Here is a 13,017-nt window from a genome sequence, read left to right as displayed (position 1 = left end):
ATTATATTGTTAGAGAACAATATATTGGATTGACCCATCATGAGTATATGTCTTGAATTATTATGTAACGGTCATAACATTGCTCATGGTGATGACTATATGTATGATCCTCAGACTTGAGATCAATGACATCCCAACATATATTGTTGTGTGTTTTGATACAGTTAAACATGCTCCGTAACTGGTTGCACTATAAAGACTGTTATTGAATATATTTCAATATATGTAGTGGGGTGTATATGGTTAAGATAGGATTTGTCCTTTCTACATAATAGAAAATATATAACAGGCCACTTGATTGAGTGAGACTAGAAATGCATGGCCATGCTCGAATAAGTTGATATGTGATATCATATTCGTTAATTATAGTCTACTCTATATATCAAGAAACAATAGATGGGCTATACAAGTGTGACTATTCTAAGACTTGTGCCTATTCTAGATATAAAGGACAAAAGGATTTAATACATAAAAGAGTTAATCACAAAGATTATATGTCGAATCATAATTTCTTATAACTTAGGTGACAATGATATATTGCTAGATGGCACTCATTGTATGTAATATTAGAATTGTTCTAATAATTACTACTAACATTACAAGAACCTACAGGGTCACACCCAAGGATTGAAATGAGCAAAAATGTACAATTTGTTGTATGTTACTAAAATATATCTAAAGTTATGATATGTATATTTGATATATATATGATTTTAATTATCTCGAATATAGTAATAAACATTAAAAGAATGTAATTTAGTTTACAACTCTTTTAATTGGTATATATAATTTAGAATAATTAAATAAGGTTTTAAATAAACATTAAAGATTATAATTCAGATTATAAGTCTTTAATGTATATTTAATTAAATTAATTAAATAATATTTTATTGTTAATTCAGAATAACTTTGAAAACCCTAAGATGTTAGGGTAATGGATATAAAAGGGTGTGTTAGGTCTAGCAGCCGTTTTTAACAAACACACATAAACCTTCAGCCGTTTTTCTCTCAAAACAGTTTTGGGGAAAACAAGTATTGCTCTCAATCGGGTGAACTGAGTAAAGGTCGAGATGTGATTTCATGGAGGCTTACAATTCGAACCGATCTACACCACCAGTATTCACTGTTGTTCTTGCTGTTTTTCAAGGAAATCGCTGTAAGTATTCGCATCCCTTCCTCCCAATTTCGGTTTTACGTACTTGGATCGTTGGTGAGACCGTTGAGTTTTGTTTCCGCTGCGCCGTGGGGTGTGCCGATAGTCCCAACAGTTGTGTCAGAGCCACTTGTACAATTCGAATTCGGGTTAAATTCTTGGATAATGTGATATGTATGAAATGCATGTTCTAGTTTTATCGATTTCAGTAAATATGGTGATATCATTGTTCGAATCGATAACCACAACGATTAATATATTAATTTGTTAATATGTTTTTCAATCGATTTGTTGCTGCAAGGATTTTACGAAATCCATATGTCAATCGTTGACATGATGATCCATGGGAGTGCGATAACAGATCGCGTTTGGCAGTGAAACAAAGGTTGTTCCGATACAAAAAACCTTTAGGATTGAAAATCCTAAAAGCACGATTCTGTTGATAAATGTTATCAAATCGTGAGGTTTTTCTATAGAAACGTAAGTACTATTTTTCAAAGACGTAAGAACATGTATATATATGATATGTTTGTCTTGCACGGTGTTTAACATGCATGGTTATAGCCCTTGTTCACTTTATAATGGTTTAATTTGAAATACGGTCTGCGAGCCATGCCTTTCTATATCTCTGTTGTATTTCTCTTCTCATCTTACTCCCTCGTATGTAAAACGAGTTTCTTTTAAAGTTATAAACCTATGAAGATTCATAAAAAGCAGAAGAATGGCGAGAAGATACCTATAGAGCAGTGTTAGGCTTTAGGGTTCTTGGTTCTCCCATTGGCTTAGGATGGGCCACCTTAGTCATTGTTTTGGGCTATAACCATTGCATCTTATTTATTACTATATTTGTTATGTATACAATGCATCAAATGATAAATAAGAATGAATATTGATGAGATCAATAAGGGCCTAATATTAAAATGAACAATGATGAGATAATTATGCAAATCCCTCTTTATAATCTAAGTTAACTTAACCATCCAATATTTACCCTCGTTAAAACTTCAATCGATATTGTGTGGGCTTTTCCAAAGCATTGGCACATAAATCTATCTTGGTTAAACGCAAAGAATAAACAAGTGATATTCACCGGTTGAAATATTGGTAATAACTTGGCTAGGTTATTCTAATAGGATTAGAAACCTAGAGGTTAAATATTTAGATAAGTCATGAGATGAATTGAACAAAAGTTGTTCACCAAAATGAGGAGTTACATGAGATGTAACTAGTAAAATATTACTTACCTAAATAGTCACTATCCTAAAAGAAAAGCCAAAGCTGATTTAGGAAATTGATGTATTATGGATCCTCACCCACTAGAAAAATTTTCGTTGAATTTTTCCGAAATTAAAACAGAGAAGGTTTTTAATTTTGAATAAAATAGTGGGAGTAATTTGTAAATAAAGTCCTATTTACAAATTTTAATTCAGTAAATATACTTACTTTAATATTTCCATTGTTGTAGATTTAATAGCAAACAACACTTTATCATTGCGATCACTCCTTGAGAAGGATAAACTTAATGGCATAAACTTCCTTAACTGGTTTCGTAATTTGAGAATTGTTCTCAAACAGGAAAGGAATGAATATGTCATTGAGGAACTTGTTACTAATGAACCGACAACTAATGCTTCAAGAGCTGACAAAGACAAATTCAAGAAACATATGGATGATATGTTAGATGTTGGATGTCTAATGCTTGCCACCATGACTCCTGAGCTTCAAAAACAACATGAGGACATGGTTACATATGAGATGATTCAAAATCTCAAAGAAAGTGAAGGACAAGCACGTCAAGAGAGATATGAGACCTCTAAAGCTCTATTTCAATGCAAAATGGCAGAGGGAACTCCTGTAGGAGCACATGTCATCAAGATGATGGGCTACATCCAAACGTTGGAAAAGCTGAGATTTCCTCTCAAATATGAATTGGCTACTGATGTTATCCTGCAATCGTTTCCAGGTAGCTTTAGCCAATTTGTCCTTAATTTCAACATGAATAAAATTAACAAGACTTTGCCACAGTTACTTGGCATGTTATGAACTACTGAAAGTAACATGAAAAAGGTTAGACCTAAACCTATTTTGATGGTCTACAAGGAAAAAAGAAAGTGAAAGAAAAAGGTAGTGGCAAAGTCTAAGGGCAATGGTAAGACTAAACCAAAAGGGAAAAATACGTTGAAACCCAAAGGGGGAGTTAGCAAGGAAGGAAAAGGTTTCCATTGCGATAAGATCGGACATTGGAAGAGAAACTGCCATGTTTACCTTGAAGAGGTCAAGAAGGCAAAAGCAAACAAAATGTTTGTTTCAGGTATTTATGTTATTGATGTTAATTTGTCAACATCTACTTCTTGGGTATTAGATACCGGTTTTGGTTCTCATATTTGTACTTATGTACAGGGACTGCAAAAGAGAATGAATCTGGCTAAAGGAGACGTGGACCTATGAGTGAGAAATAGAGCAAGAGTTGCTGCATTAGCTATAGGGACATATGTTTTATCTTTGCCTAGTGGACTTGATTTAAATTTAGAGGATTGTTATTATGTTCCTAGTTTGACTAAGAACATTATTTCTATTTCTTGTTTGGACAAGATTGGTTTTGAGATTATTATTAAGAAAAATTGTTGTTCTTTTTATCTCAATAGTGTTTTTTATGGTTTGGCACAATTGGTTAATGGTCTCTATATTTTGGATCAAGAAAACACCATTTATAACATAAATACTAAGAGATCAAAAACAAATGACTCGAATCAAACTTATATTTGGCATTGTCGTTTAGGCCATATAAATGAGAAACGCATATCAAAACTCCATGAAGATGGATTTTTAGATTCATTTGTTTTCGAACAATATGATGTATGTGAATCTTGCTTGTTGGGAAAAATGACTAAAGCTCCTTTTAATAGTAAAGGTGAGCGAGCAAGTGATTTATTGTGGTTAATACATAGTGATGTATGTGGACCAATGAATACACAAGCCAGAGGTGGATTTCATTACTTCATTACTTTCACCGATGAATTCAGTCGGTATGGGTATATTTATCTTATGCGCCATAAATATGAAGCCCTTGAAAAGTTTAAGGAATTTAAAAATGAAGTACAAAATCAACTAGCTAAGAGTATTAAGGCACTTCGATCAGATCGAGGTGGAGAATACTTAAGTATAGAGTTTGATGAACTCCTAAAAGAATGTGCGATTGTCTCACAGCTTACACCACCTGGTACACCATAGTGGAATGAAGTTTCTGAAAGAAGGAATCGAAAACTATTAGACATGGTTCGATCGATAATGAGTCATAGTGATATTTTGACTTTTTTTGGGGGCATGCACTTGAAACAACCGCTTTCACACTAAATCGTGTTCTATCTAAATTGGTTCAAAAGACACCATACGAGATATGGACTGGGAAACGTCCCAATATGTCTTTTATGAAGATTTGGGGTTATGAAGCTTATGTAAAACATCATATGTCTACAAAGCTCATAAGTGTATATTTGTTGGATATCCTAAAGAAACTAAGGGATATTATTTCTTCAACCCTAACGAGAAGAAAGTGTTTATTGCTAGAACAAGAGTTTTTCTCGAAGGAGAATTTCTCTCAAAGAAAGTTAAGGGTAGAAATATTGAACTCGAGGAAGTTCAAGAACAACAAATAAATGAAACTAAAGTTGAGCATGTTTCACAAGTTATTGAGGAGCATTCAACAGATTTAGAAACACAACCACTGCGTAGATCCATAAGAGAACGCCGTGCACCTGAGAGATTTGGATTTCTCGTTACAACACATGGAGATGTTCTTCTTATGGATCAAAAGGCAGTGTCTAGCCCAGACTTTGAGAAATGGCTTGAAGCCATGAGATCTGAGATGGATTCCATGTCAGTAAACCAAGTATGGACTTTGGTTGAACCACCTGAAGAGGTCAAACCTATAGGATGTAAATGGGTTTTCAAGAAGAAAACCGAAATGGATGGTAATGTACAAACATACAAGTGGCGATTAGTCGCTAAAGGTTTTCAACAAGTTCATGGTGTAGACTATGACGAAATATTCTTCCCTGTAGCTATGTTTAAGTCCATCTGGATCTTGCTCGCAATAGCTGCATTCCATGATTATGAAATCTGGCAAATGGACGTCAAAACCGTTTTCCTTAATGGAAAACTTGAAGAGGATGTGTATATGACACAACCAGAAGGTTTTGTCATTCCAGGAAATGCTGGAAAGGTTTGTAAGCTACAGAGGTCCATTTATGGACTAAAGCAAGCTTCTCGAAGCTGGAATCTTCGTTTCAATGATGCAATCAAAGAGTTTGGTTTTATCATAAATGAATATGAGCCTTGTGTTTATAAGAAGGCTAGTAGGATCATTGTTTCTTTCCTAATCTTGTATGTAGACGACATACTCATCATAGGAAATGACATACCTATATTATAGTCTGTTAAGACATGGTTATGTAGTTATTTTTCTATGAAAGATTTGGGTGAGGCAACATATATCTTAGGAGTTAAGATCTATATAGATAGATCAAGACGACTTCTAGGTTTGAGTCAAAGTACATATATAGACAAAGTGCTGAAAAGGTTCAGTATGGAAGAATCCAAGAAAGGATTTTTACCTATGAGATATGTCATTTCTCTTTCAAAGGAAATGTGTCCTTCAACTCCAAAAGAAAGAGAACGGATGAATAAGATTCCATATGCTTCGACTATTGGTTCTATCATGTATGCCATGATATGTACTCGACCAGATGTATCGTATGCTTTAAGCATGATGAGTCGGTATTAAGCGAACCCTGGTGAAAATCATTGGGTTGCGGTTAAAAATATCCTTAAGTACTTAAGAAGAACTAAGGATAAATTTCTTGTCTATGAGGGGAGGAAGAGATTACTATAAAAGGTTATATTGATGCCAACTTCCAAACTGACAAGGATGACTCACGATCGCAATCGGGTTTTGTGTTTTGTCTTAATGGAGGTGCTGTGAGCTGGAAAAGTTTGAAGCAAGAAACAATAGTTGATTCTACAACAGAGGCTGAATACATTGTAGCCAGTGAAGCAGTAAAAGAGGTTGTTTGGATCAAGAAGTTCATATTGGAATTAGGGGTTGTTCCTAGCATATCAAATGTTGTAGAACTCCGTTGTGATAATAATGGAGCCATTGCACAAGCAAAGAAACCTAGATCTCATCAACGATCCAAACATATTCTTAGGCGCTTTCATCTCATTCGAGAGATCATAGATCGATGAGATGTGGAAATATGTCGAGTACACACGGATGACAACATTGTTAATCCCTTGACGAAGCCTCTTACATAGTAGAGGCATGATCGCCACACTGAGTCACTCGGTATTAGATATGTGAGTGATTGGTCTTAGTGCTAGTGGGAGATTGTTAGAGTATGCCCAAAGACCAATCATATGATAATTGTAATAATATATTTATTTACCGATTTTATTGAATAAAGGCATTGCCACTATTATTTTCAATTATGTGTTTGTGTTTAACATAAACTGAAAGATAATAAAGTCCATATAATAACATTATTAAAAGATACATAGTCAAGTATTATTATGGGCATGGAAAATAATAATATGCTTAAGACTAACATGGTATTGATTTATAACAAGGAGTTGTCATTGACATAGAGATGTCAGAATTAATACATGATTATATTGTTAGAGAACAATGTATTGGATTGACCCATCATGAGCATATGTCTTGGATTATTATGTAACAGTCATAACATTGCTCATGGTGATGACTATATGTATGATCCTCAGACTTGAGATCAATGTCATCCCAATATATATTGTTGTATGTTTTGATACAATTAAACATGCTCCGTAACTGGTTGCACTATAAAGACTATTATTGAATATATTTCGATATATGTAGTGGGGTGTATATGGTTAAGATAGGATTTGTCATTTCTACATAATAGGAAATATATCACAGGCCACATGATTGAGTGAGACTAGAAATGCATGGCCATGCTCGAATAAGTTGATATGTGATATCATATTCGTTAATTATAGTCTACTTTAGATATCAAGAAACAATAGATGGGCTATACAAGTGTGACTATTCTAGTGCCTATTCTAGATATAAAGGACAAAAGGATGTAATACATAAAAGAGTTAATCACAAAGATGATATATCGAATCATAATTTCTTGTAACTTAGGTGACAATGATATATTGCTAGATGTCACTCATTGTATGTAATATTAGAATTGTTCTAATAATTACTACTAACGTTACAAGAACCTACAGGGTCACACCCAAGGATTGAAATGAGCAAATATGTACAATTTGTTGTATGTTACTAAAATATAACTAGAGTTATGATATGTATATTTGATATACATATGATTTTAATATCCCAAATATAGTAAGTAAACATTAAAAGAATGTAATTTAGATTACAACTCTTTTAATTGGTATATATAATTCAGAATAATTAAATAAAGTTTTAAATAAACATTAAAGATTATAATTCAGATTATAAGTCTTTAATGTATATTTATTTGAATTAATTAAATAATATTTTATTGTTAATTCAGAATAACTTTGAAAACCCTAAGATGTTAGGGTAATGGATATAAAAGGGTATGTTAGGTCTAGCAACCGTTTTTAACACACACATATTAGTGTGTCATGTTAAATTTAAACCAAATGAGCTCTGTGTTTTGATATCGAAGTTTTAGATCTTATTTTGAAGTATTCCAATTTTCTACTTATTTGATATCACTATTTAAGAATAATTGGATAAATTAATTAAAATATATAAATTATGATTATTTATGTATTTATAAGGATGGGTCAATAAATTTATATAAATAGTATTTATGAATGATGATCAAAATTATATTCTATAATAATATAAAATAAAACATTAATGAAAACGAAATTAATGAAATAATGAATTTTACGTGGGAAGAAAACAAATTAAGGTGCATGAGAGAAGAAAAAAAGTTCCAATGCATTAGGGGTTTTCCTTTATCCTTTAATTTTCACAAAACGCAGGTGGTCCGCCATTGCTGTCAAGTTACCAGGAAGAACAGACAATGAAATCTAGAATCACGGGCACACAAATCTCAAGAAACACGTTAAATATAAGCCATCAACGGGAAATTTATATGGTAAAGACAACACTCAGAAACAAGACAATAATAACAATCATCCTCTTGCAAATCCGCCATTAATCATGGAAAGCTCACCAGTTTCATCGTCACCGTCATCTTCCCGGCAACCAGCCTCAAGCGACATTCAAAGCTCTTCCGTTACCACCGATGGCATGGTTTTATCGAACAAAATCGACTCAGTTTCAGATTTCTGGTCTGAACTGTTTCTGTCAGACTCGGACACGTCGATGATGGATTTTGGTGCAGGCTTTGAGTCTACTCTTCTTGACGAAGAAATCTTCTCCCCCTTTGGTTGTTTCTACGATCACTTTGACGACTTCAACTTCTTCTAACATATATATTATTTGAGTCAAATAATCCTAACAATTTAAATTTAACTATAATAAAAATAATTATTTATTATTAATTAATTTTTAAAAAAAAATGTTGACGTGATATCAGATGTGGACATGCCACATCAACATTTAGTATATGTGGATCTGCCACGTCATCATCTACAATGATATGGACATGCCACGTCAGCATCTCCCTCCACATGTTCTTGCTGAGTCAGTTTCAGACGTTGACCGTCAGTTGACTAACGTTTTCATCCAACGAGAGTGTTTTTTGACTCAAAATAAAATGTGAGGGGGTCAAATGTTAAAAAAAACAATATGGGCAAAATTGCATATATTGTCAAACATTAGGAGTATTTGTTTGCATTATGCCTAAAAAATTTGACTATACTTTCTCAAATAATGACAAATGTAATTTTTAAATAAAGATTTATTTAATTGTACTTTAGTAATGTTCGAATCAAGGATTTATAAATTTTTAGGTGCAATTAGAGGGATTAATTTATAGATATAATAAATTTGTAATTTTATGAAAAAGTTATAAAACTTGATGGCATAAGTTTTGGGTAGTTCTGCGGTGCGGCGCCTAAAAAACGGCTAATATACGGCGTGACCGGTTAAACAAGTGACCAGTTAAAATTTAGACTGGTTATGTTATATTATTTAACCGGAAATATTATCAAGTACAATAACATATTAGGTAACGCTTATATAATGTAATAGATAACGCTTATATAATAAAATAGGTATTTAACGGGAAATATTATCAAGTACAATAACATATTAGGTAACGCTTATATAATGTAATAGATAGCGCTTATATAATAAAATAGGTATTTAACGGGAAATATTATCAAGTACAATAACATATTAGGTAGCGCTTTTATAATGTAATAGGTAGCGCTTATATTGACCTATTTTATAAGTAAATCGGTATATTTATACCGGTAACATTGCAAATTTACCTATTACATTATAATTATCGGTTTCGATATTTCATAAAGTGTCAAAACTTTTTATAAAAGTATCGACACTTTATGCTTGCACCTCGTTGGGCATTAATATTTCATTCTGGACAAAAATATCGACACAAACTAAAAAAGTGTCGATACATGATTTAGACCTATTCTCTCATAAAACCGGTATAATTATACCGGTTTCATTGATGATTTACCTATTACATTATACTTATGGGTTTCGATGTTTTAGGGATCGATATTTTTTTAATAAATGTATCGACACTTTTTAAGGTTACACCTTTTTTGGCATTCATTCTAGACTGTAAGTATCGACACTTTATGCTTGCACCTCGTTGGTTTTAATATTTCATTCTGGACAAAAATATCGACACAAACTAAAAAAGTGTCGATACATGATTTAGACCTATTCTCTCATAAAACCGGTATAATTATACCGGTTTCATTGAACATTATACTTATGGGTTTCGATGTTTTAGGGATCGATACTTTTTTAATAAATGTATTGACACTTTAAGGGTACACCTTTTTTGGCATTCATTCTAGACCGTAAGTATCGACACAACTTTAACAAGTGTCGATACTATATGCTGACCTATTTTAGCATAAAACCGGTATATTTATATCGGTTACATTGTAAATTTACCTAATACATTATAATTATTGGTTTCGATGTTTTCGGGATCGATACTTTTAATAAGTGTCGATACTTTATGTTGACCTAATATATTATGCGTGCACCTCGTTTGGGTCGATACTTGTTACATTGTTAATTTACCTATTACATTATAATTATTGGTTTTGATGTTTTTTGGGTCGATACTTGTAGTTATTGTACATACCTAAATATGTACTGCGAATTTAATGTTGTACCCACCCTTTAACTACCACTACCAATACCACATCCTATTGAAAGCAGCACGACTGAAACATGTTCAAAATGAACCTTTGTTTACATCTCCATCAACTCCTGGACCACTGAACTTGCACAACAAAATTTTTGCCATGGATAATACTGATGTAGACAATGTTAAGCCAACCGAGGAATGCCATGAAGTACATAATGTTGATGAATCTGACAGATTGGTTGGTCAGCTCTTCTGTTCACGTGATCAAGCTCGGTACTTTTACAAGGGATTCGCACGGGAACATGGGTTTAGTGCACGTAAGGGAACAACACAGCTTGATGTGGAAGGGAATGTGAAGACACAAGAATTTTGTTGTTCCAAAGAAGGGTTTCGAGTATCAAAAGTCAATACTGTTGATCGTCAACGTGCTCATACGCCAGTCACAAGAACATGATGTAAGGATAGAGTCGTAGTTACAGCAACAAATACAAACGATCAGTGGGTTATAAGTAAGTCTGATCAGAAACATAATCATGCATTGTGCACACCTGCTATGACACCATTTATGCGTTCAAATAGAGCTGTAAGTAAGGCTGATATCGCTGAGGCAACAACATTGAAAGAGGTCGGTGTTGGCACGTCACAAGTAATGAACTATTTAACGTAGCAGGCAGGGGGCTATCATAATGTTGGTTTTACACATAAAGACCTCTACAATGCACTTCAAAGAGGTAAAGCAAAGGAAATTGTCGATGGGGATGTGAATGCGCTTATTACCTACTTTGATTATAAGAAACATGATGATCCCGGGTTTTTTATGACATACTCGGTAGATGAATCGGGGGCATTGTATAATCTTATTTGGTCGGATTCTACATCGAGATCGGATTACAATGCTTCGATGATGTAATTGCGTTCGACACAACGTACAAAGATAAGTTGTATGGTCGACCAATTATGCCTATTGTTGGTGTCAATCATCACCATAACACAATTGTGTTTGCCACTGTCATAATCGCTGATGAGACGTCTCAATCTTTCGAGTGGGTGCTACAGAATTTTTTAGACCTATTCGCTCATAAAACCGATATATTTATACCGGTTATATTATAAAATTATCTATTACATTATAATTCTGGGTTCCGATGTGTAAATGTCGACACTTTTTGACAAGGTATCGACACATTTTTCTTCCATTCTGGACATAAAGTACCGACACAATATTAAAAAGTGTCGACATAGGTTGTAGACCTATTCGCTAATAAAACCGGTATACTTATACCGGTTATATTACAAAATTATCTAGTACATTATAATTCTGGACATAAAGTACCGACACAAAATTAAAAAGTGTCGATATAGGTTGTAGACCTATTCGCTCATAAAATCGGTATATTTATACCGGTTATATTACAAAATTATCTATTACATTATAATTCTGGGTTCCGATGTGTAAATGTCGACACTTTTTGACAAGGTATCGACACATTTTTCTTCCATTCTGGACATAAAGTACCGACACAATATTAAAAAGTGTCGATATAGGTTGTAGACCTATTCGCTCATAAAATCGGTATATTTATACCGGTTATATTACAAAATTATCTATTACATTATAATTATGGGTTCCGATATTTTTTCAATCGACACTTTTTGACAAGGTATCGACACATTTTTCTTCTATTCTGGACATAAAGTACCGACACAATATTAAAAAGTGTCGATATAGGTTGTAGACCTATTCGCTCATAAAACCGGTATATTTATACCGGTTATATTACAAAATTATCTATTACATTATAATTATGGGTTCCGATGTTTTTTCAATCGACACTTTTTGAAAAGGTATCGACACATTTTTCTTCCATTCTGAACATAAAGTACCGACACAATATTAAAAAGTGTGAAAACTTTGTTGTGGATATCATGGAAAACAATGATATAGTAATGTGTTTCGATACATTTGCAAGCAGATGTAAAATACATTAATAACTAGTATTGATATTTCAACAATCCTCAAATGTATATGTATACAGAGAAGCAAATATGGAATAATTAATGAAAATATACACACAATATAATCACACCAAAATATACATACACAAGAATGTTCAAATAATGTACCAACAAACGAAATTAATCCGATGAAAAAAGGTTATTTCTAACGAAGTCTGGAACATTAGAGGCCTTCAACAAATTTTCCAAATACTCTCGTATGTTTCCGCCTTTTTCTGAGGACATACATAAATAATTTCAATTATCAAACTAATGAGGTGCAATTTTACTAACAATAAACTAAATTCACATAAGCACGAATAAATTTGTGTCATACCTAGAGCATTGTCGTTCGAATGGGAAGCAACGTCAAAGGTATGTGGACATATGTAATTGTATTTCTATATAAACACATAAGTTGTTAAAATAATCAATGTCTGAACACCTGTTCAACTGGAAAAACATATTGCATAAATGCAACTTACCGGATTATAAATCATTTTTTCCGCTGAATCATCGACCAAAAGTGTATTTAGCTCGTTAAAATCTGGACACGCGTTCCAAACA

Source organism: Hibiscus syriacus, unplaced genomic scaffold, assembly GCF_006381635.1.
Source record: "Hibiscus syriacus cultivar Baekdansim isolate YM2019G1 unplaced genomic scaffold, ASM638163v2 tig00111330_pilon, whole genome shotgun sequence".
NCBI lineage: Eukaryota > Viridiplantae > Streptophyta > Magnoliopsida > Malvales > Malvaceae > Hibiscus > Hibiscus syriacus.
This window is presented reverse-complemented; position numbering follows the sequence as displayed.